General features: G+C 46.3%; 1 protein-coding gene and 1 pseudogene across 5 annotated transcripts in view; both read left to right on the top strand.

The window, feature by feature from the left end:
- RAD50 (RAD50 double strand break repair protein) overlaps positions 1–25363 on the top strand; it is a 1278308-nt gene that overhangs the window by 962960 nt on the left and 289985 nt on the right. The gene's annotated exons all lie outside the window — the stretch shown is intronic.
- On the top strand, positions 23741–24545 carry LOC138581291 (protein-L-isoaspartate(D-aspartate) O-methyltransferase pseudogene; annotated as a pseudogene).

Here is a 25363-nt window from a genome sequence, read left to right as displayed (position 1 = left end):
AGAGCGATCGCTGCTACTACGGCGTTCTTATCTGGTGTGCCCCTGCTGGACATCTGCAGGGCTGCTACGTGGAGGTTGACGCACACCTTCACGAGATTCTACTGCATCGATCGGGATTCCAGGCAGGAGTCCAGGGTCGGCCAAGCAGTGCTGCGCAACTTGTTCGCTTAAGGTGATCCTGGTGAGGAGGTAAGAGACTCTTAATGTTGAGTTTTTTGTATTGCTTAATGTTGAGCCTTTTACCACCTCCCGTGGTTGTGCATGTGTGTACTGCTATTTAATCTTATATTCATGAGCATGTGAATCCATGCCAGACCCCATACTGGAGAAGGAACAAGTTACTTACCTGTAACTGTTGTTCTCCAGCATGGGTCTGGCATGGATTCACATGCGAACCCTCTCGCCTACCCCTCTGCGGCTCTTCACTTGGTCATACTTCCACTTCACGTGCTACCAAATCTGAAGATGGCTGCCAGAGGCGGGGCTTAGGTAGAGGGCAGTCATTGGCTGTGGTCAGTATGACGCAGAGATCAGTGATTGGTTACTACTAGGAAAGACAGATCAGAAACGAAACTGATACTGATTTTTTCTTTACCGAGGATTCCCAGCCTGACGACGGGGAATATTCATGAGCATGTGAATCCATGCCAGACCCATGCTGGAGAACAACAGTTACAGGTAAGTAACTTGTTCCTATTCTGACGTTAGAGGGAGCCTGGAATACCCGCATCTATATACATATTTTCTTGATGCTCAACTATGGTATTGTGGAGTGGTGGTGGTGGCCCTCCTTGGAGCTCCCTTGTTTTGCGTTATAAAAGGTGATAGCCTTCCTGGATGATCTAAAAGGACTATTGTGGAGACTCTCAACTGGGTGAGGACAAGTGGAGATCCAGTCTCTGGAACTCACCTGCAAGGCATGGAAGTATGTAGCCGGCATTATTGGTGTCGAAACCCTTCATTCTCCTGATTTCACTATATTTGGGGTTTGTGGTATACCAATCACCCATGAAATATATTTCGTACCCGTTTTGAAAGGCCTAGGATTCGTTTGTTGGGAGGATCTCATAGAGGATGGAAGGTTGATCTCCTGAGGGGCCCTGAAGAGTAGGGCGGAGTGGAATGCATTGACAATGTTTTTGTATTTCTGACTAAGGGAGGTATTTAAATCCAAATGGCAACATTATCTTCTAGTCCCGGTCACGGCCACATTGCTACAATACATTACTACATCCATATTCCCTTGGAGAATGGTCTCCACTATTTATAAGAGTATTAAAACATCAAGTTTTCCTCAGCCTGGTAACTTTAGGGCCCGATGGGAAGCAGCGTTAGATATAACAATATCTGACACACACTGTAAGGTAATCTGCATGCAGACACGTTTTATATCCTTGATAACCCGCCTACGTGTGACTCACTGGAAGTTTCTCCACCAAGCATACTTTTCTCCAGAAAAATGACATTGATTGTACCCTTATAGGTCATCCAGCTGCACCAGATGCACCCAAGACATGGCTGACTTTCTACACATTTTCTGGGCCTGTCCACTGATCCCACCGTTCTGGGCAGCTATAGAATCTGAAATATCTCATGTTACATTCCCCATGACAATACCCCTATGAATTTTGGCTGCTTGCATTGATAGAGGGCGGGTCCTGGTGTGAGAAGAAACTACTTGGTATGGCATCAGTGGTTGCTAGAACGGTTATTGCCAAGACATGGGGGTGGGGGGGGAGGAAACCCCCAACCTTTTCGGCAATGGTTGAACTACATGAGTATGTGTGAAAAGAGGGAAACGCTATATATGGTAACTTTATCAGTATGCAGCAGGCCACTAGATTACTGGGTCTTCTTTAGGTCATACATGTCAATCGACCTGACCCCTTAGCAACAAGCAGAGACTCCAGATGATTGATGGTCTTGCTAGACCCACGACATACACTGTAGAAATGGGATGCTCCTTGTAGGACTGCTACAACATGACATTAATCCACAAAACGGTGTATTTATCACTACTCTTCTGCAACCGTATGCCTCCCGGTATATATTTTTCATTGTTCGATGCTGTCATGAATCTTATGTGACTTGTGATGGCCTCGGTGGGAGTCAGAGGGAATAAAATCTGTATGTTGTCATTGTTAACCATTTCAAAAATTATAAAAAGTATGTTCAAAATCTATCTCTGGGAACCTCTTAACCCTTTTGGTTGTATCATTTTGGAGCAATGCTTTACTCCACCTTTTAAGGCATCTGCAATTTACTATGGCAGCACACAGCACTTTCTGTACAGTGATGCTGGGAGATCTTTGAGCTGCCCTTTTTATTTTCCTTGTGATAACTACTGCTCCAATGATAGGGGGATACATTTCATCCTACCTTCCTATTATTTTGTGGAATCGGCACACCCCCTAGCTAGTGTAGAGTGCTGAGGCGACACAATATATCCTTTTCCCCTTTCTCCTGTATCTTTCTAGTTAGAGTGACAAGTTCATCTGAGTGGCTTGTAGCAATGGATGTTTATTACTGATTTTTAGTGACAAGCACACGCAAGCAGCTCTCGCAGCTGCGGTAAGGGACACATGGGTCACCATTGTACTAAAATGGTGCCTGTCTTCTTTTTTTCCGCCAGCTCTTGAAGACTTGTCCTTTCTTGAGCCTTCTTCTGCCGTGCTGAGTGGGGGAGGTCCCACACACTCTTTTGTCTTTGCCAGGCTTTCATTGGGAAGCCTGTCCGAGGGCACCAGTGTGTCTCGCAGGACAGGAAGCGGGGAGTGCACCAAAGCTCTACAGGTCTCTGTCCTCCCTTGTGTCTGCTTTAATCCAGTTCTGAATGTAAGGCTGGCTGTCCATTAGGGACAGCCGTCACCCAAAGTTTGAATGTGGCATGACTGCTGATTGGCTGGGTTCCTTCATAAAGGCGAGGGTCCTGGAGCAGAATGAGAGCGTCGACCCATGGAACGAAGAATCTGAGGAAGAAAAAGGATGTCTGCAGCTACCTCCAGCGACTGCCAGTGACTGCTGAATGACCACTTCTGCTCCAACATCCTCTTCTGATCGACAGGGAAGATCCAGACCAGACAACTTCCCCCTCTGTACTGGTGGGACAAACCAATCTCGAGACCATCTGCATTTTGAGCCGCCGCCCGAAGAGCTGTGACCGTCCTGGGCTGCAATTCCCCAATACCCTGGACATGGACCAATTTGCTGTGCATCGTCTCCTGAAGAGCAGTTTCGGCTGGATCTTCGTGACTCTTTCCCACTCTGAGACTTCTCCCCTTCCAGGTCGTGGACAAAGAAATGTAGGAAGCCTACCGCGTGGCAACTGTCGCTGAACCGAAGTCAGTATTGTGAAGCCAGTCTGCTGGGTGTGCCACCACAAGAAGCTGACCATCTGCTCCTGCCAAAAGTCCCTTTTTCAGCCTCCAGTCCAAGAATCTTAACTGGGGACCCGCTGGTGACATTGTCTTCTTTCTTCATAAAAAGGTACTGTCCCACTCCTACGTACTCACCTGACTGCTTGCTGTGTTGCGTTGGACCTCTCCTGAGCTTTCTGAGATGCATTAGGGTGGACAGCCCTACTGTGTTCTAACAGGGCTAAGGACACAGGTCCGCTGGTTTACAATTCTGCAGGAGGTCTGCCTGAACTCCCTGAACCACCATTTAACTAAACATTTTGCCGACCTGCAACATAGATGAAACCTGCTATTTTGACAACTTTGAAAACGGATGTCTTTCTTTTTTTCTTCCACACAGGGGCCCTGTTCACCCAGTGTCCCCACTGACTTTGAGACTCTCATTCCCAGGTAGGGCTGGACATTCTAAAGTATATGGTGGACTTTCTAAAATATAGGTTGCCTAAAAGTACTTACCAGTATCTGTGTTGCTTACTTTAAATGTTGATTGTGAGAAATGATTTGCTAAACTTGAATGCTACACTAACTACTTACTTGTATATCACGTGAGAGTTTACTATTGAACTGAGTAATGCTTAGCAAAAGTCTTACTGTACATAAATGTGAATATGGTTACTTAACTGTAATTCAGCTTATATAGTGTGCCAAGCCTGAAGGCATTTGTGCGCTTTCTTACAGAGTGCAGAAGTTAAGATGGTTAAAATGGTTACACAAGCAGGCAAAGACAAACAGAGTGAAGATGATGGTATTACAAATAGATGGCACGAACATAACGTAAAGAGATTGCATATTCATTGAGGTGCAGACGGTGGTGGTGACACACTCGGTAAGAGGAGATGCTTGGTTACTTAAGCCTTGGGTGAAGAGGTATGTTTTGAGTTGTTTCCGGAAGATCCAGAAAGATTCCTGAGCTCTGAGTGGGAGCAGCAGTGAGTTCCAGAGTTTGCTGGCCAAAGGAGGGGAGCTGCTACCACCTGCTTTTTGGAGCTTGTACCTGGGAGTGTCTAGGCAGTGTTGATAGACTGTTCGGGTAGGTCTAGGGCCTTGTGTCACATACAGAAACAGCACTACTGGATCTAAAAATCCAAATGGACAACTTGAGGGACAATGGGAAACTAGCTATGCATCTTCTCCTAGACCTATCCGCTGCATTTGATCTTGTGGACCACACTATTCTGTGTAAACACCTAACTTCTGCAGCTAACTTATCCTCTAACGCCACTCTATGGATAAAATCCTTCCTCAGCGACAGAACGTTGAAAGTCTTTTCCCCTGAAGCCGAAGCACCTCCCTCCCCTGTCGCCTGTGTAGTGCCACAAGGCTCCTGTGTGACCCCCACTTTGTACAATATCTTCACAAAGCCACTCTTTGACCGCCTTGACAACCTGAGTGTCACCTACAATAATTACGCAGATGACACCCAGATCCTCAATGCCATATACCGATCTATCCAAGATTGGATGGTGCAGCATGGGCTATGTTGAAATGACGATAAAACCGAGCTACTTATCATCGGCTCTCAACACAGAATCGCCAAACTAAATCAACTCTTTCAGTGCTTCATCATAGATGGACACACCATTAAGTCACTAATGAGGTAAAAAAGCTTGGCTTCCACCTGGACTCCTCACTCAATTTTAATAAACAAGTTAATGCTACCACCTCAGCAACCGCATACACATGCAAACTCATTAGTGCTTGCAGAAAATTCCTCTCACCAGACAGCTTTATTACTCTAACCAGATCCTTAGTCCTTACGCGCCTTGACTATTGCAATGCACTATATGCTGGATGAAGATCCAGAATATCCGGAAGTTACAGGTCCTAAAAAACAATGCCCTCAGAGCTGCGTTCAATGTCCCCAGATCTGCACAGATCTCAGCCATCAGACACCAACAACACTGTGTATAAGTGTATTCTTGACTATAGATGTGCCCTGAGTTGTGTGTACTTACATGCAACCCTTCTCCTTCCTAGACTGTCTGGCTGCTTGTCCATTGCTACCTTTTCGTGATTCAGGCCAAACCTATGAATTGGAGCCCTGCACACCTAAGAGTGAGTCTTCTCTAGTACTACCTTAGGTGGACTTTAGTAAAACTCTTTAACAAGAATCCCCTAAATTGAACATCTGCGTGACATGGCATTGTAAATCAATGTGTTGTTCAAAACAGTATGTTCAGGGAGCAATCTTTTAAAAAAATTAAAAAAATTCAACGCATGTTTTTTTTTTTTTTTTAGTTAAGCAAACATGTTTTATCAATAACAATATCAATAACAATGTCAACATTCCCCCCTCCCCCAACTCCCTCTGAGAGGGGAGCCCCTTACCTCTCGGGTGGTGAGCTCATATTGTTCAGGCGGGGGTGTGGATCGATTTACATGATGTCTAGAATTCTTATATTGTGAGGGAACCATTTGAGCATATAATCACTTCGTAGGTAGGATAGGCTGTTTCCCCAGTCTTTCCGGAAGGCTTCTGGGGTACCTTGTAGTTTGTAGGTCATCCATTCTAGAGAGACGAATCTCCATACTTTCTGTAGCCAGTTGTATATTGTGGGTGGGGCTTTTTGTTTCCAATGTTAGGCGATCGTCAGCCACGCTGCTATCACAAGAGGTATCGCTCCCCTTTGTTGTGTTTTCGAGTAAGCTCTCTGGCTTGGGTCCCATATTCCCGCCATCCAGGTCTTGTCCTGCAGGTCGCCCGGCCTTTGAGTCATTTTGCTTGTTTGGGTTTTCCGCACTGCTGGAGGATGGGACAACTCCACCATATGCATTTCCAGTCACCGGTTGCGGGGCATCCTCGCCAGCATTTGTCAGTGGAGGATGGGTACATTGCGTCTAGTCTCTTGAGGGTCTAGTCTCATTGTAGTATGACTTTCTGCCACATTTCTCTCATCTGAATGGAGCGTGTTAGTTTGGGGATTGTACTCATACGTGTTCCCATTAAATCTGTAGTATGGGTTTGGCCAGTGTCTCTTCCCACCCTTTCATATATTTCCATTGTATGTTTTCCCCTTGGTCGTTCAGGAATTTGTAGAGACTGGAAACTATTTTTTTGGAGCTTGTGTCTGTTGTCATTTATGTTTCAAACTGTGTTAATTGTCTCATAGCTGCTTCTTTGTAAGGGGAGAGGTGAACCAATGTTTCAATTGGGTGTATTTAAATTCCTCCTTGGGCGATAATCCCAAAGCTTGTTTACGTTCTTGATAAGTCATAATTCTTGGCCTTTGTACAGGTCTCTTATTTTAGTGCATCCTGCTTTTGTCCAGCTAGCATATGTGTGCAGGTCCATTCCCAATCGAAAGTCGGGTTTGCCGAACATCTGGGTGAAAGGTGATGGGAATGATGTTAGTGCCCCTCTCTTAATCGATGTGTCCCAGGCATAGGCCCCTCTCCCATGACTTCACTTATTTTAGTATTAGGAAGTCTATATCGTTTGTTTATCCATAGAAAGTTGGAGAGGGGGGGGAGCCCGCCACAGCCCTGTCTTGTCTTGTCCAGATGTGTTGGGGAGATTGTGCTACCCATTCTTTTATGACCCTCAGTTGTACCGCTTCGTAGTATCTTCTGAAGTGGGGGAGCATTAGTCCACCTTGCTCTTTCTGCGCGGTTAAGGTTGACATTGCTATTCTCCGAGTTTTGTGTTTCCATATGAAGGTGGACACAATTTTGTTCAGCAACCTGAAGAACGATTTTAGGATTGGAAGTAGTAGAGTAATTTCGGCAGGATTGACATTTTTATGACCGTCCATCTCCCCCACCAAGAAATATTGAGAGGATTCCATTTCTCTAGATCTGATTTTAGCTTTGTCAGGAGATTCGGGTAATTGTCGTCGTAGAACTGACCAATTGTGGGCTTTAATTTGATCCCTAGGTATGTAATAGCTTCTGGGGCGTTGTTCAAGTGGGTGGTGCGGGCCAGTTTGTCAACTATTGCTGGGTCTTCAGTTAAGTTTAGGATTTCTGATTTTTGATTGTTTATTTTTAGACCCAAAATTGATCCGAATTGGTCTAGCTCTGATAGGAGCGTGGGGAGTGAGAGTTCCGGGATCGTTAAGGCTATCAGCATGTCGTCAACGAATGTCATGGTTTTGTGTTCTCTCCTCCCATTGTTATGCCCTTCACCTGGACTGCTTCCCTAATCCGGATCAGCAGGGGTTCTAGAAATATGGCATATAGCTGGGGTGAGGGAGGGCATCCCTATTTGGTGCCTCTGGTCAGGGGTATCTGTCTTGAGTGCCATTCAGGGATATTCTCATTGAGGGCGTGTTATAGTTGGCTTTGACCATTTACATGTAGTTTAGCCCGAATCCCACATTTTCCATTGTATGAAATAATTGTGACCATTCTTCTCTATCGAAAGCTTTCTCTGCGTCCATAGGCACGAGGATAGCTGGAGTGCTAGTGTGTTCTGCTTTCTCAATAAGGTGGCTCACCCTGCATGTGTTGTCTGCCGTCTGTCGCGTAGGTATAAATCCCCATTGGTCTGATCCTATAAGTGTTGGGAGAAGCCGTGTGAGTCTTTCTGCCAACATTTTTGTGTAGAGTTTTGCATCTAAATTAATTAGGGCTGTTGGGTTGTATGACCCCGACAGAGTTGGGTCTTTTCCTGGTTTGGGAAAGATTACCAATTTTGCTTCCTTCATGGAGTTTGTTCCCCTGTGACCTGAAGCTGTTGTATAGGTTTGTCAGTTTTGGGGCCAGGACTTCTTGATAGTTTTTGTAAAATGCTTCAGGGTAGCCGCCTGGTCCCGGCGCTCTGTTTCTAGGAAGTTGTTTGATTGCCCTGAAGAATTCCTCCAACTGTATTTCCCTTTCTAATGTCATCTTGTCTGTATTTGAAATGTGGGGCAGGGGGAGTTTTAGATGGGCTTTCTGTTTGTCTTCATTAGGATTTTCGGACTTGTATATGGTCTGGTAGTATTCCCGCATTATTTCCCCCATTTCCGCATTAGATGTTTTTGTTTGGCCCAGTTTGTCCTTCAATTTCCCTATAGTTGTCTTGTGCCCCTTTTCACTGAGCTGCCTTGCCAGTAACTTGTCCGCCTTATTGGCGCTTATGTAGTACCTATGCTTCAGCCTTAAGAGCGCTATCTCTGCTTTTTTGTTTTGTATCATACCCAATCGGCCTTGTATATGTTTCAGGGCTAATTTCATTTTCCTACTGAGGTTGTTCGCTATCTCGTTTTGTACTCCCTTCAGCTTCCCTTCCAATCCTTCTTCACATCTATTTCATATTTTGTCTCTATGTGCCTTTAGTGCTATCAGGCCACCCCTTAGTACTGCCTTGAAAGCGTCCCAGACTGTACTCTGGGGGTTTTCCCCATTCTTGTTTTCGGGGAATATTCTTCAATCTTTTCTCTTATTGTTTCTGCTATCAAGTTATCTTGTAGTATATCTGTAGGGAATCTCCATGTCCAGAGCCCCCCCCCCCCTCGTCCTATTGATGTTGAAGGATGCTGTTATCAGAGCGTGATCCGAGATGGATATTGGTCCTATTTCTATATTGGCCACTTTCCCCACTAGGCCCGTGGATGCCCAGACATAATCGATTCTAGATTGAGGACTATATATGTGCGAGAAGTGGGTGAAGCCCTTTGTTTCTCCTTTTGTGGCTCGCCAAATATCCTGTAAGACAAGTGTTTCAAATGCTCTCTTCAAGGCTTTTGAAAGGGTGTTCATCCCCATTTGTGATTTGGAGCTTCTGTCTAGCCTGGGGTCCCACGCTAGGTTGAGGTCGCCCCTTAGTATAATGTCCCCTGTGGCAAATCCCTCTAGTGTCAATAAGGTTCCTTTCACGAATCTGTCCTGTCCCGTGTTGGGAGCGTAGATCAAGGCCAATGTTAGTTGTTTGCCTTCTACATTTATGTTAAGAAAAAGGTAGCACCTATCCTCATCTGCCAAGCTGTTCAAGACCTATGTGTTTAATCTGACTTGTATGGCTATTAGGACTCCCGTTCTTCTTCCTTGTGCATTAGCTTGGTATGTATGTGATACCACTCTTATTTTGACCTGTTCTTTGTAAGACTTCTTTATGTGAGTTTCCTGGTACATGATGATGTCTGCATGCATTCTCCAGGACTGTCGCTCTGGCTTCTTTCTCTTAATTGGAGTATTCATCCCCGAACATTGTGTGTCAGGACTTTCAATGAACTCCCTCTATCCATATTCCGCTAACTCGGTTTTTGTGTTCCTGTGGTTCCCCCACCTCCCCGACCGAATCTCCTCATTGTCCTGATCCGTTCCCACCATCCTTCACCCCCCCAACTCCCCATTGTTGCGTTCCCTCCCTACCCCAAATTCCCCTTCCCCCTGAGGTGGGGGGGCTAGGTTCCTAGGAGCGCACAGACTAAATGTCCCTTGCGCCTGGCCCCCGGTTACCCTCAGGTCTAATGTGTGGGTGATCCTAAACCCCACATGGGATTCCAACATTGTCCCTCTCATTCTCACTTTGGGCCTTTAAGTGCGATTTCAGGTGGTTCCCCACCCCATTGATATGATTTGGTGCACTCCATGCTCTAGTGTTCTTGTAAAGTGACGGATTTTTGGTAGTCTTCATCTTTTCCTTACACCTCAGTTTGCTGGAGGCTTGCGCTTGTCTTTGTGTCCGTTCCTCAGCGTCTCTGTCGTCCTGGTGCAGATTTAAGATTGGTTCCCCTTCTTCCCATGTTGTGATCCTATGCTGTGTCCCTTCACATGTGAAGAGGAGTCTAACGGGAACGTCCATTTGTATCACACTTTGTTTGTTTGTTTGTTATTTATAACGCGCCAGACCCAGAGGTATCAGGGCGCAACAGTTACAAGACAATGCAAAGCTTAGTTACAAGGGGTCAAAAGTATAAACATTAACTACAAAGCAGGATAAGCTGCTATTTACAGATATTACAGGCATTATGTACAATGTTGTAGCTATCCCCCTCGGGGTAGCATATGTTGGGTCATGAAGTGTGGTACAATACTTACAAAGGCAGAGTTAAATATATTTACAAATATTTACAAATGTTATATATAAGGAACATTCGGTGTGGGTTGCAGACGTTTTTAGTTACAATTCAGTTGATATCCTGTGAGTTAATGGTCATTGGCTTTCAACCACGGGATGGTGTTGGTTCTGAAGTTAAGATAGGACTGGTCTATTCTCAGTGTAGGAGGCAGGGAGTTCCATAGTTTAGCCGCATTAACGGGGAAACTACTACCTCCAATCATGGATAGTTTAAATTTGGGGATGGACAAGCGGTCCCTATTTGCTGATCTTGTGGGTCTTGAGGATGTCTGTTTGTGGAATCTCTCAGAAAGGTAACTAGGGGCGGCGTTGTTAAGAGATTTATCGGAGAGCAACAACATTTTTAGGAGGATTTTGTCGTTGGTTCAGAGCCAGTTATTTTTATCGTCTGCTCTCAGAGATATGGTTTCTTTTGGAAATGCCTAGTGCCGCTCTGAGGGCATTGTTTTGCAGGGTTTGGATTCCTCTAATAGTGGATTTGTTGGTTGTTGGAACCTATGTACAGGGCGTTGCAATAATCAAAGCGGGACAGGATGAGTGCTCTGGCCAGGATGGTACAGCTATTGTTAGAGAGAAAAGGCTTACCTGATCATATAAGTTTACACGCATAGGCCGTAGAGGATGCTAGCCTGTTCACCTATTTGGAGAATGAGAGCGTGGAGTCGAGATAAAAACCTAATGTTTTTACCTCCGGTGCTACCTTAATGCCGTCGATATGAGGAGTAGTCAGGTCCCAGTTTTTTTAAGTTAGTAAGGGTACCTAGGATGATGAGTTCTGTTTTATGATCATTCAGGCATAGGCCACTCGTGGCCATCCATGCCTGGGTGATTATGTACACTCTGTTCACTAAGGCCAAATCCTTGTCATAATCCCCTGAAAGTGCAAGGAGGATCTGGGTATCATCTGCATAGTTAGTGTAGGTGATACCAAGATGGTCCATATCATCGAAAAGGCACTTGGTAAATATGTTGTACAATGTGGGTGAGACGCATGATCCCTGTGGAACGCCGCAAGTGATGGGTATGGGGTCTGCAGCTGCAGAGGGCGAAAAGACCTTCATAGTTCTGCCACTTAGGAATGATCTAATCCAGGTTATAGCGTCCTTAGAGAAGTGTGCTGCTGGGTCGAGATGGTTACATAATATTGTGTGATCCACCAGATCGAACGCAGCTGAGAGGTCCAGCAGGAGGAGCAAGGCTGATTTGCCAGTGTCTCTAAGCTCATCGACTTGGGTCTTGAGATCAATGAGGTCAGTCTCTGTTGCGTGTTGTGGGTGGAAGCCTGATTGTCTAGCTCCTAGTAGGTGGTATAATTCCAACATTTTTTGTATTTGCATGTAGGCCATCTTATCTAATATTTTTAGAAGAAAAGGGACTGTAGTGATCGGCCTGTAATTGGTGGGAGTTGAAGGATCTAGCATTGTTTTTTTTTTTTTTAAAGTGGAAGTACCCATGATTGTTTTAGGTTAGTGGGTATAGTGCCTATGGTAAAGGAAGCATTGATAAGCTTGGATATGAAGGATGATAGGTCTCGGCCGCATCCTTAATGAGCTGTGCAGGGCAGTGGCTGCCATGACAATTGGATGGTTTGAGGGATATAATGATTCTTTCCACCTTGAGGATAGATACTTTGGAGAAGTTGAATCATGTTGGTTGGGCTTTGGTTGTGTTCCCACTTATTTTAGGAGGTGGTAGGTTATTTAACAAGTCTTTTTTTGGGGCTATTTTATTTTGTAGGGTGGATACTTTATTGGCTAGTGCATGTTGGATGTCTGAGCACCATTTTTCTATCTTTGTTGCAGGTGCCTGGTATAGCGATGGGGGGTCTCTAATTCTTTGAGAATAGTAAATCATTCTTTCATATTGGAGTTGGCTTGGGAGATCCGAGTATCATAGGATGCACGCTTAGCTAGGCATATTTCCTTTTTGTAAAGGGGTGAGAGTTTGGTAAGCTTTAATGTATTGGTTTCTGAGGGTTGTAATTTCCAGGCAGCCTCGCAGTTTCTTTTTTGTTGCCTTAGGTTTTTTAGGAAGGGTGTGAACCACTTGTTCAGATGGTTTTTTGGCTTACTTGGTCTGAGTTTAAGGGGGGCAATTTGGTCTAGGGACGAGACCATCATTTTGTTAAACTCCTCAACTAGACTCTCTGGATCAGAGCTGTCAGGAAGTGCATTAAGGGTAGGGAGTAAGGCAGGGATAAGCCTATCCGCTGTGATACTCTTTTTATTTCTGGTAAGTGTGGGTGGAGCCATAGGAGCAGGAGAGGGCAGTGGTCTGTTGGTGGAGAGTTTAAATGAAAGTAGGCAGTGGTCGGTCCAGGCTAGTGGTGCGATGGAGAGGATGTTATCATGACAGTTGTGGTATGCCACCCAATTTACTATTCTACCTTTGTTGTGGGTGGGGGTTGTGCTTCTTTGGGTGAAGCCTAGTTCTACTAGAGTATTTGCTATTGCCAGGGCAGGCAGATCCGAGGGATCATTGAAGCCCAGATTAAGGTCACCTAATAGTAATGCTTGTGTTGAGCTTTTGAGGTTATTAGCTATGATTGAGTTGCTATCATCCTCAAATGTCCCAATTGGGCCCGGGGGGGCGATATATCAGGTGTATGTTAAGGGTTTGACAGTTGATCAGAGGTACTTTGACTGATAGTACTTCACACGATTGAATATCGTAAGGGTGGGCTAGTCTCATAGCAAAACTGCATTTGAGATAATGGCGATGCCTCCTCCTCTAGTTCCTTGTCTGTGTTGTCTCAAGATTGTATTGTCATCTGGGACTGCTAGCATGAGCATAGGGCCTGCTGCGGCGTGTCACCATGTCTCGGTTATGGCGAGGAAGTCTAGGTTATCTCTCAGAATCAGGTCGGCAGTCTCTGTGACATGGACTACTAGGGATTTAGAGTTTATTAGAGCTCCTTCGATGGGCGGGCTAGTGAGAACTGTAGTTGCTGGGTGAGAAGCTAGTTGGTCTTTGGGCTTCGAGTGCTGGACCGTGCCACTTTTTGTCTTAGGAGGATGGTTATTTGCTAACTCGGTACTTGCAGGTATTAGGCCGGGCCACGTTTTAGGGGTCCTTCTTCCTATAGAGATGGGAAGCAAGCTTCTAGGTGGCTCATATATATTGGCTAGTCTAGCTCTAAGGCGAGTATTCCTAAGTTCTGTTGAGCAGGGGTTACTTAAGATTCGGTGTATAGAGTCATCCATAGCTAGAGGCTGTGTAGTTGTCTTATTGTTGGGGGGTGTTGTTGAGGGTGAGTCTCCAAGGGCCTGTGTGTGGCGTGTGACAAGGCAAAGTGTGCTACTCGATATAAGTAATAAAAAGCAGATAAGTTGGCTAAAGGCTTTAGTGAACATGCTGAGGCTTCAGTATGCTAGCATCAAATGGGACACAGTAGGTTAGCATCAGATGGCACACAATGGGCTAGCATCAATTTGGGGCACAGGAGGCTAGCATCAGATGGCACACAGTGGGTGTTGGAATACTGGGCCCATTTTTCTTCTCTTCAGGAACGTAGATTGAGACAGGTCCTGATATAGTTGTACTTCTTGGCCATTTATTCTCAGCGGGCCTGCTGTTCTTGCTTTTTGTAAGATTTGTTCTTTGTGAGTGTATGATGAGATAGCTGCCAGCACGTCCCTTGGTCGAGCCCCTGGTTCGGTTGGTCTCTTTGGTCCTACTCAGTGCAGTCTGTCAACCTGAACTTGAGCTTCCGTGTCCCCAGCTAGGACTTCTTTGAATAATTGGTGGACTGGCTCGGAAAAGTCTTTGTCCTCAACTGATTCAGTTAGGTTTTTAATTCCCAAGTCTTTGCATTCGATTTCGAGATTATAGGAGAGGCGGAATAGTTGCTGCAGACCCTTGTCTGATTTTTGGGTATCGTCCTCTTTGTTGCACTGCTTTCTCTAGCGTGTCTGTTCCCTCTTCCAGTTTTGCAATATCTAGCTTCACCTCCTGTAAAAATTGCTTCATTTCTTCCTTTAGTGTTTTGAATTGTTCCTGAAATGAGAGTAGAAATTGGTTCTGGAAGTCCTTAAAACTGTTTATCCACCTTGGTCATGATGTTCTCCCCCATTTCCTGGTGAGATTCTCAGGTGGCCTCCCCCGTCGCACAGTTGCTGTGTAATCCGCACTCCACAGCTGTTTCAGGCTTTTTGTTTCTTTCCCTTGGGGGGCAGGGGAGGAGAGTGAGCTGGAGCCATGGTTTTTAGTCTGGATTTTGACATCAAAACGATTGATGTCGCTCTTTCTTTGAAGCCGCTTCTTGTGCTGCTCTTCTAGTTATATGCTTTTTCAGTGTTCGAAAATCCTCTGGTAGGGTCTCTCCTTGCCTTTTCCAGTTTAAGAGGTAGTTCCGTGTGGCTTAGTGGGCCGCTCCTTTTTTATTTGTCTCTACTGGTTTTGCTATGTTATATTGGAGGGTTTTGATTCACACCTATCTCTTCTCTGTCTGTCATGATGCCTACCTCCAAGGAGCCAGGTCCGACCCAGCAACCCCAGAGGCAGGCATGATTTCCCCCAGGGAAGTGCCAGCGGGCCCAAGCTGGGGCCCTTTGGACGCAGTCCTGGCGCCTTAGGGGCCAGGCTCATGTTGGACCTCTGTCCTGGCGCCTTAGGCGCCAGGCTCATAAAGCTAGACATGTGTGTTTTAATGTGCACTTACCTGATGCAGACCATGCTGCCATATCCATGCCCTCTTGAGGCCTGAACGGAACTACTTTACCTGTGGGACTACTTTCCACCCGGGTGTGGTCGGGGAAGGATACATACCTGATTGGTGGAAGGATACACACTTGGAACTTCTTCCAAAGCTATTTAAACCACACCCGATCAGCAACTCACGCTTCACGTTGTTCTGCTCCTCGGAGCTGGACGCTCACCGTGTCAGCTCCTGCATCTGGACCTCAGCCACGCCTGTCAGTATCCTGGGTCGCCTGCAAAGGGAGATAAGAGAGAAATGGAGAGAAAGAAGACCTTACCAGCTAAAGCTGCATCACAGAGACATCACACCGACGATCCTGAAAGGGAAGACATCATTTTAAAAGCATTTCGCTTCGATCGCTGCAGCGCTGCATTTCACTCACCTTTCCTGGGCGCCTCCATCTTCAGCAGCGATCATCCGGATCTGCACCCACTTCTCAGAGCCTAGAGAGAAAAAGACAAGAAGACAAGGTGAGAGAAGGAAGGGAATAGGAAAGGCTCAGTTTCCTTCTAAGACTTACCTGTTGGGTCATTCCCATTTCATTTCGGGTCCTGCCGCTTCCTGGCATTCCGGACCCCGGCCCCTATGGGGAAAAAAGACAAAGACAGTGAATGAGCGAATGCAAAGACATTACCCGAGCGCTCATCCAGAACTTACCTGTCATTTACTGGAACTGCACGTTTCACTTCGGGTCAGCGCCATATCTCCGGCATTCCGAACCCCGGCCCCTAAGGGGAAAAAGACAATGAACATTATTATTAAGCTTGGACTTTTGAACTTGCAACAGAACTTTTACAGAGCCTTACCTGAATAGTCAAGCTTACCTGAACTCCCATCAATCCTCAAACCAGTGAAGTAACTGGGTTTCAACGCGCCCCTGCATCAGAAGCAGGATGGAGAGCTCATCCTTCCTGACCCGAAGGTGAGACTTCACGGGGAATCGTGGAAAGGTATCGTGGAGGGTTGGAAGAGAGTGGGAGGCTTGAGCATAACTCAGTCAGTAGGTAATACTCCCTTTTCACGCACAGGGGAATATTCCTGCGAGCCGGAGAAGCCAGAGTAGAGGGGCCCTTCCTGTCCATCTTCAGAGTCCTGCGCTTCACCATTGAAGAAGCATCAGCACTCGAAGCCAGACCTGCGCCTCCGTGGGAATCAGGTGAGCGTTACACTGTCCTCCGACTTTTCATTTTATGGTTGGCCCCAGTGTGTTTGAGGCTTTCTTGTGCCACAAGAAAGTTGTGGGTCTGTTCTCCACAGTGTGGCCGTGTTTTCCGGTGGTCTGCTTGTGGTTCTTGGGGAGTACCATCTTTCAGTGTGCTAGGTGTGGCCTCTGTATGTATGCTTTGGGGTGCTTGGCGATTGGTGGGCTGATTGTGAGGATTCAGTCACCCCTTTCACTCACCGTCCCTGTTCCGTGTGTGGGTCCTTTTAAGTTTTCCTGCTCGCTAGCTGCTAACCACTTTCTTGTTGGATGGGGTCCGCTATGGTTGGGCCTGTGCCGCGGTTCCCCTGTTGTTGGTTGATCTATGGGTGAGGGATCGTAGTGGGATTTCCCTTTGTTGATTGCACGTAGCTTCTTAGGGGGTTGCCCCCGTTGGGTTCCCTTAGATATAGTTCTATGCTGTTGTTGCGCTATGAGCCTCGGTGCGGCAACATGTTTTTGGGATCCGTCGATGGATCTGGGGAATTCTCTTCCTTCTTGGTGTTGTGGTTATTCACTGTTTGTTGAGTGCGAGGTGGATCTACTGTGGTGTGACTCCGTTATGTTAGGGCCCTGGTCGCCTCATCTTTTATTTATTGTCTGCAGCCCTCTGGGGTAATGTATTGGTTTTGTTCACTTTGGGGGGGATCCGTGCTCTCTGGCGCAGCATGGCTGGACCGTTTCCCGTGTTGCTGGAGCCCAATGTTCCTGTGCGGCACGTTATGTGGCCCTGACCGGGTCACCTTTGTCTTCCACAGTGAGGTGGGGGTTCTGCACCTAGGTCTCCCTTACCTTCTTCCCTGGGGTCCTTGCTCCTTCTGTGGTTTTCCTTGTGAGATTATTGTGTGCAGCCCTGGTGGGTTAGGGTGACCTGGGTCACTCTTCTGTGCCTAGCTGGTAGTCCTTGTCTCTGCTTCCTTCTTGTGTATTTTTCCCCCACTTGGGTGGCCTCTGTCCCTTTGGCGCTGTGTCGTGGCCCGGTAGTGGTAATGATCCGAGGGCAGGCAGAGCTGAGTGCGGGCGATGCTTGGGCTCTTTCCCCTACACTTGTGCCATTCCCCGGGGTGGTGCTGTGAGTCCTATGGAGTTCTCTGCACGTCCTTCGCTGTTTTCTTGGTTCCCTGGCGGGGGCTGGGGATTCGTATCTGAAAGTCTTTTGCTGGTCGTTGCCGGGATCCCTGCCCTCTCTGCGTTTTCCTGTTGCCCCGTTCCCGTTTTAGTGCGCTGACCCGGCGAGGAGACTGTGCCATTCTTCTGTCCCCAATGTAAGTCTTTGCCTCCTGCTGCCCGCTTCTGACCTTCTGCCTCGGGACCTCTTCCTCTCCGGTGCTGCGTTGAGGCTCGGTATCTGTGTTGGGGTATGCACGAGTGGAGTTTGGCCAAATTCCTCTCCTCTGCATTCTCCCGCAATAGCGACCGGGACCTCGGGGGGATGCCGGTCTTTTTGGTGTCTTTGTCTCTCCTTCCACAGACGTACCAGCTTTCTGCCGAGTCCCGTCAGGGGAACCGCCGCAGTTCTGTGGTCACGCCTTGGTCTGCTTTCGTTACGTCTTTCTCTGTTTGGCAGGCATCACAGGTGCTCTTTCCTCTTACCGGAGTGCACTTCTGTCCATAAAGAAGTTGCATTGGGGTGGATTAATGCCTGAAAATCGCTTTATTACACTGCTTATTGGCGCAGCAGGGAGAGACACCTACGCAAGTCTTCCTCTGCCGCCCGCCATCTTGGAATCCCTCAGTGAGCTAATTTAAAGGCATTCTTTTGGCTTTTATTTTTAACATGCAGCTCAGTTGTATTTTTGTCTTCAATCTGCTGTATTTGTGGCAGTATTTCTAATAAATTGTCAAAATGGTAAGTCACTACAGTTTATCAGTTAAAACTAACTTCATATTTTAAATGCACTTGCCATTTCAGTTCCTTCAGGCAAATAAGCACCATCTCTCGGTATCTGTAACTAACACAAAATTAGCACTTCTACTGTTGGATGGATTCGACTATTATTACCTTTGAATATTCTAGTTCCATTCTAGATCTGTTTTTTAGCCACGTTCTTTAGCCACTACTACGAGGGATATTCGTTCTTCGATAGTCAATACTTCGATAGTCAGGTCTTACTTTTTCAATACTTGGAGTTGTGGCGGTTCTTTCGGCGATAAAGTCCTGCCACTTCTGATTCTGATATGGACAGCCCCATCAGCAACCTGCCCACAAGCTAGAGACCCACAGTCCCCTGGCATGCCCAAAGGCATTGAAAGGAACACTGTGCCACCTAAAGTTTGTTTGTTTGTTTGTTTATTTATTTGTATGGCGCACCTTACCCAGGGGCAACAGGGCGCAGGCAAAAGATAATTCGAAGCTTACAATGTTGCAGAAATATACACTTTGAAGTAGTAATAAAAATAATCAGAATTACAGGAATAAGAAATATACAAATCTTCATGCATACAAAGTCAATATCTATGCAGGGGTAAATATACAGATATGTACAGGGCTGTTAGAGGCGGGTAATCCTGAAAAAATATTCAGGATTACAGGAATAAGAGGTATACAAATCTTCAAACATAAAAAGTCAGTATCTATACAAGAGGTAAGTGTACAGATGTGTGCAGGGCTGTTAGAGGCGAGGGCAGAATCACGAACAAAAGTATCACTATCTATACATAGGTGTAGAAAGTGCAGCTAAATACAAGGGTTATTGGAGTTAGGGTGACTGATGAGGTGTCTTCTAAAGTGCAAATATAGTTGGTCAGCTCTTAGGTTGTGTGGCAGAGAATTCCAGAGCGTGGCAGCTTTCACCGGGAAACTGTTCCCACCAATGGTGGAGAGTTTGAATCTGGGAATTATCAGACGGTTGGAATTGATAATTCTTGTTTGTCGGATGGAGGACTTTCTCTTTACCTTGTCCATCAGATAACTGGGGGCGGCATTGTTGAGGGCTTTATGGGTTGGGGAGGCCAACTTTAGTTTGATTTTGTTGTCTGTGGAGAGCCATTTCTGTTGGCGTCTGGTGGTTGAGATATGATCTCTCTTATTAATGCCGAAGGCAGCTCTCAAGGCATTGTTTTGTAAGATTTGAAGCCTGTGGATAATGGCTTTGTTAGCACCGCTATAGAGGGCATTACAATAATCAAGCCTAGATAGTATGAGTGCTCTTGCCAGGATCAGGCAGCTGTCATTGGATAGGAATGGTCTGCCTGCCCTTATTAATTTGCACGTGTACGCAGTGGTAGATGCTAGTGAGTTGACCTGTTTAGTGAATGACATGGTGGCATCCAGATAAAAGCCAAGGGTTTTTACTTCCCTGGATACTCTGATGAGATTGCCATCTATGTTGAATTCGGCATATTCAAGGCCTAGTTTCTTGATATTAGCAGGGGTACCTAAGATGATGAGCTCTGTCTTGTCATCATTCAGGCATAGACCATGAGATGCCATCCATGCCTGAATGATGAGATATACCCTATTCACCAACTCTCTGTCCTTACTGTGATCCCCTGAAAGTGGGAGGAGAATCTGAGTGTCATCAGCATAGTTAGTGTAGGTGACACCCAGATGGTCCAGATCGTCGAACAGGGGTTTGGTGAAGATGTTATATAGTGTGGGGGAGACGCATGAGCCCTGCGGGACTCCGCAAGTGATAGGAGAGGGGTCTGCTGCTGCTGAAGGGGAGAAGACTCTCATAGTTCTCTCACTCAGAAAGGATTTAATCCATTTGATAGCTTCTGGGGAGAAATGAGCAGCTGAGTCAAGGTGTTTGCAGAGGACCTTGTGGTCGACGAGGTCGAAAGCCGCGGAGAGGTCGAGTAAGAGGAGGAGTGCTGTCTTGCCATTGTCCCTCAGATCATCAATTTGGGTTTTCAGATGGATGAGGGCTGTTTCCGTGCTGTGTAATGGGCAGAAACCTGATTGTCTGGCGCCTAGTAGCTTGTGTAGTTCTAGGTATTTTTGAATCTGGACATAGGCAACTTTGTCCAAGATTTTCAGTAGGAAGGGTACCGTGGTGATGGGTCGGTAGTTGGTGGGGATGAGGGGATCAAGTGTCTGTTTTTTGAGGAGGGGGAGCACCCAAGATTGTTTTAGGTTGGAAGGGATACTGCCTGAGGAGAAAGAAGCGTTTATAAGTTTAGAGATAAAGGGCGACAGGTCTCTGGCTGCGTCCTTTATTATGTGTGCAGGGCAGATATCGCCTTTACAGTTTGATGGTTTAAGAGAGAGGATGATTTTCTCGACCTCAAGGGTGGTGGTTTTAGAGAAGGTGAATGAGTTAGTGTGTGTACTTGGTGAGGCTTTGGGCGGAGATGTGGGAGGGTTAGTGAGGTTTAGGGAGTCTTTTTTTAGTTGAATTTTATTTTGTAGGGTGTTTATTTTATTTGCTAGTGCTTGTTGGATGTCTGTGCACCAGGTCTGGTTCTTAGTGCAGGTGTCGGGTGTGGCAATGGGTGACTCAAGTTCCTTCAGTATGGAAAAGAGCTCCTTCATACTTGAGTTGGAGTTGGCAATGCGGATGTTATAGGAATTTCGTTTAGCTAAGCAGATTTCAGCTTTGTAATGACGAGAAATCGTGTCAAGGATGGCTTTCTTTTCACTGGAGGGGCATAATTTCCAATCAGCTTCACATTTTCGCTTTTTTAGGCGGAGGGCTTTGAGTTCGGGTGTGTACCATTTGTTTAAATGGGTTTTTGGCTTGCTGGTGCGAAGTTTGAGTGGGGCAATTTTGTCCAAGGTAGTTAACATGATTTTATTATATTCGTGAACTAGTGTGTTGGGATCTAGATTGTCTGGCAATGCGTTTAGGGTTGGAAGGATAGCTGGGATGATTTTTTCTATTGAGATATTTTTCTTGTTTCTTGTGAGGCAGGGTGGTGCCAGCGACACGGTTGTGGTAGGTGATCTAGAGGTCAGTAGGTTAAATGAGACCAGCGAATGGTCGGTCCAGGGTAGTGGTGTGGTGGCGGAGATGACCGCTGAGCAATTGGCATCAGCAACCCAGTCTAGGGTTCTACCCTTCAGGTGGGTGGGTAGGTTGACTTTTTGTGAGAGTCCGAGTGATGAGATCGTATTGGCTATGGTGGAGGCATGTATGTCTGCTGGGTCGTTGAACCCTAAGTTAAGGTCCCCTAGTAGCAGTAGTTGTGAAGTGGTTTTCGCATTGTTGGAAATTAGGTTGTGTAGATCTTCCTCGAAGGTTCCGAGTGGACCTGGTGGTCTGTAGATCAGGTGGATAGTGAGGGATTGGGTATTATTTATGGGGAGTTTGGCAGTGAGGGATTCACACGATTGCAGAGTTTGGGTCGGGGCTAGTCTGAGAGCTAGGCTTACTTTAGATATGATGGCGATGCCACCGCCCCGGTTACCTACCCGGTCCTGCCTAGATATAGTGTAGCTGTCTGGGATGGCCAGCATTAGAGATGGGCCTGCTGCATTGTGGAGCCACGTTTCAGTTAGAGCAATAAAGTCTAATTTATCTTTGATAATTAGGTCTGCTATATCAAGGGCATGTGCGACCAATGATCTGGTATTGAGGAGAGCTCCTTTGTAGGAGTGTACATCCGTTTTTACCGAGATGTTTGTATGAATGATAGGTTTGGACTTGGTTGTGGGGATAGTGGTGCCTTTGGTGGAACTTTTGGCTTCGCATTTGGAATCAGACAGGAATCTTCGGGGCGGCTCATAAAGTTTAGAGAGTCTAGCGCGAAGTTTGTTGTTTCTTTCGGTGGTAGTGAAGGGGTGGGAGGCAAAGGTTGTAGGTCCTGACTTGCAATGATATCTTGGGTAGGAAGTGTCAGGATAGTACCTAGTTGTGTAGGAGTCGTTGGTGAGACTAGTGCCTGGCTGGGGAGGGGGGGCTCCTGAGTCAGTATCCTGGATGGGAGTGTCTGGGGATGCGGGCGTGGCCATTGCACAGAAGATGAGTAATATAGTTAGCATTTTCTGCAGTACTGCGCTGGCGTTGTGTGAGCAGAGTGGGAGTAGCAATGTAGGTGTTATCTGAGAGATGGGGTAGGCAGGGCGAGAAGCAATACAAACACGTACAGTTCAATTCGGGCAGGGCAGTAAAAGTGCAGTATGCAGATAGGGCAGTGATACCTAGATTCAGTTTGTGATCAGGGGGTGAACTTTGGATTGCGGTAGGAGCTCTGTGGGCTCTGGGAGGACATAGGTGGCTTTGTAAACAGAACATGTGCAGGAATAGTGGTAGGCAGCAAATATGCGGTGGGGTAGCACCTAGATTCAAAATAGCACAATTTGGCAATAATGCAATGGGGTAACACCTAGCTTCAAATAGCACAATTTGGCAAAAATGCAGTGGGGTAACACCTAGATTCCAAATAGCACAATTTGGCAAAAATGCAGTGGGGTAACACCTAGATTCCAAATAGCACAATTAGGCAAAAATGCAATGGGGTAACACCTAGCTTCCAAATAGCACAATTAGGCAAAAATGCAATGGGGTAGCACCTAACAGTCCTGTGGTGCACACGGGTTATGCACTTTGGTTACTATTTCCTGGGGTGTCACAGACACACATAGTGCTGGAGACAATGGGTAGCTAGGAGTAGTGCAGTAGTGTTGGCCAAAAGTTACCTGGAATAAGATGGGCATAGGGTATGGCAGACGGCAGAATCAGGCATAGACAAGCACAGAAACAGGAGGCAGGTGGCAGCGTTGGCTTACCTGGAGCGGTAAGGGCAGAGTTCCTGGCCTCTGGCTCCTATGGCTCCAAACAGGCACCCAACAGGCCTTAGTATGGCCTTCATGTAGGCAGCCGGCGTATCCGCCTGCCGGCGGATGCACGGATGCAGAAGGAGACGGCCTCAGCCTCGTTTCGGCGCCGCGATGCGCCCGGCATTGGGAGGTCTCACTGGTAAAGTCTCACTGGCAGCGAGAAAACGTCCACAGGTTCCAACAAGACCATAGCACATTGAGTACTCTAGAAACGTCCGGCGAGGACTGGTGCTTGTGGTCATCTCTGATCGCCCTGCGCTGGTCCTTCATTTAATTTTAACTACTCACCATGTGATATCCCACTAGATTCACCAACCTGCAGGCATGATGTTAAATATAAGACTTGTTAACACATTCCGTGTGATGCTGCTCAGATCCCCTATCACACAGAGTTGTCACACACATGCATCTATATTTGATAGCTATGCCCTGGTATCAGCCCTGTAGCTTTCTCCAACTGAGACAAACTTTCTTTATATACCTGTCTGTTGTTAACAACCAAGCTGAGGCTACTGATTTAACCCTATACCCTATGAAACCGTCAACTTATCCAGGATTCCACATCTTGCGTCCTACACCCTACCGGAGGGGTGGGGCTCGAGTGATGCAAGGCAATGCCTCGCCCCTCTGGCTTTGACGCCGGGGCCCCTCCTCCAGAAGGGGCCGCGGGTGACGTTTCAGCATTGGAAGTGCTGACTTTCCTAGCTAAACTGCTCTGCGCAACCGCGGCGCTGAGGGCGGCCCTGTACCTGCTGCGCAGACTTTGCCTCGCCATGGCCTGGAAGTCCGGGGGTTCCTGCCACGCCGAGCTGGTTAACAACCTGCGCAAAAATTGAATAATAAAGTCAGAAAAAGTATTTGAAGTAATGCTGAGCACGGATCGTAGCCATTATGCAAAATGCAATCCATATATGGACTCTCCACAATCAATAGGTTTTCAAGCAACAATCAGTGCTCCCCATATGCATGCTTATGCATTAGAGCTACTTCATGATCAGCTGCATGAAGGAGCCAAAGCTCTGGATGTGGGATCTGGAAGTGGAATCCTGTCTGCCTGCTTTGCACGAATGGTTGGTATGAGAGGGCGAGTTGTAGGAATTGATCATATCAAAGAGTTAGTAGACGATTCTATAAATAATGTGAAAAAAGATGACCCTACGTTGCTGTCTTCAAGAAGAATTACATTAATAGTGGGAGATGGAAGACTTGGATATTCTAAAGAAGCTCCCTATGATGCTATTCATGTAGGTGCTGCAGCTCCAGTTGTCCCTCAAGCACTCATCGATCAGTTGAAACCTGGTGGAAGATTAATACTACCAGTTGGTCCTGATGGTGGTAACCAAATGTTGGAACAGTATGACGAGCTTGAAGATGGTGGCGTCAAAATGAAACCTTTGATGGGGGTGATCTACGTGCCTTTAACAGACAAAGAGAAACAATGGTCCAGGTGGAAGTGATTTTCTGTTCCACTCTTTCTTCTAAATATGGAAAAGGTGAAAGGGTGTAGATTTTAGCAGATGTACTGCAAGGGCTGCTTTGGCTGCATCTTTCTAAAACATACCATTATGTTAAATTAAGCCTCCATGGCATGGGAAGTTGTGCTAACCTTGCATGTTTTTAATAAAATTACTAAAAAATAAAAAAATAATAAAAATAAATAAAAAGAAAACTTTTTTGAGCCAGATATCTCACCGCCACTATAGAATAATTTGAAAAATGGGACATTACTCCAAATGCCAATATTGTCAAAGAGTTGCATTAATCCTAATGCTGTGTTAATTTTTAGCCATCTTTCTGGTTGTGTTCTATAACCAAGTGCTTAATACCAAGGCTTCAGTGCCTCTTACAAATCCATTCTTGGGGGTGGGGATAGGTCATATAGCATGCACTCAATGAAAGTGCAAATAGTAATATAGGCAATGTATCTAGCCAGGCACAGCCCCCATCGCTTAAGGCGTGCAGTTCTATTGGAAGTTCGATGTGTACTGCTTGTGTGAACACAGCATTTATGAATTGGCTCATCTTTGTCCTCATCTGGCACACAGTAACCTGGTGTTATTAAAATATTGGATCAGTTCCGGCAATTGCATGCAATAAAACAATTCATCCTTGAAGAACGGCTACCATATTCCCCTGACAGGCCCAAAGGCATTGAAAGGAACATCATTTACCCCTGTCATGGTTCCATCAGTCGTCCATTGGATTGCTCCTGCTGGAATTTTCCTTGCTCTAGAAATAATAGGTCAAATTGGTTTTCTGCATTGGTCTAGGCCAACCAATTTATTTGACAGGTGGTTTACACATTTTTGGAAAAACATGT

Source organism: Ambystoma mexicanum, chromosome 3p (genome assembly GCF_040938575.1).
Source record: "Ambystoma mexicanum isolate Mex_15411 chromosome 3p, UKY_AmexF1_1, whole genome shotgun sequence".
Taxonomy (NCBI): domain Eukaryota; kingdom Metazoa; phylum Chordata; class Amphibia; order Caudata; family Ambystomatidae; genus Ambystoma; species Ambystoma mexicanum.
Note: the sequence above shows the minus strand (reverse complement) of the source record. Positions and strands in the feature narration are given on the sequence as shown.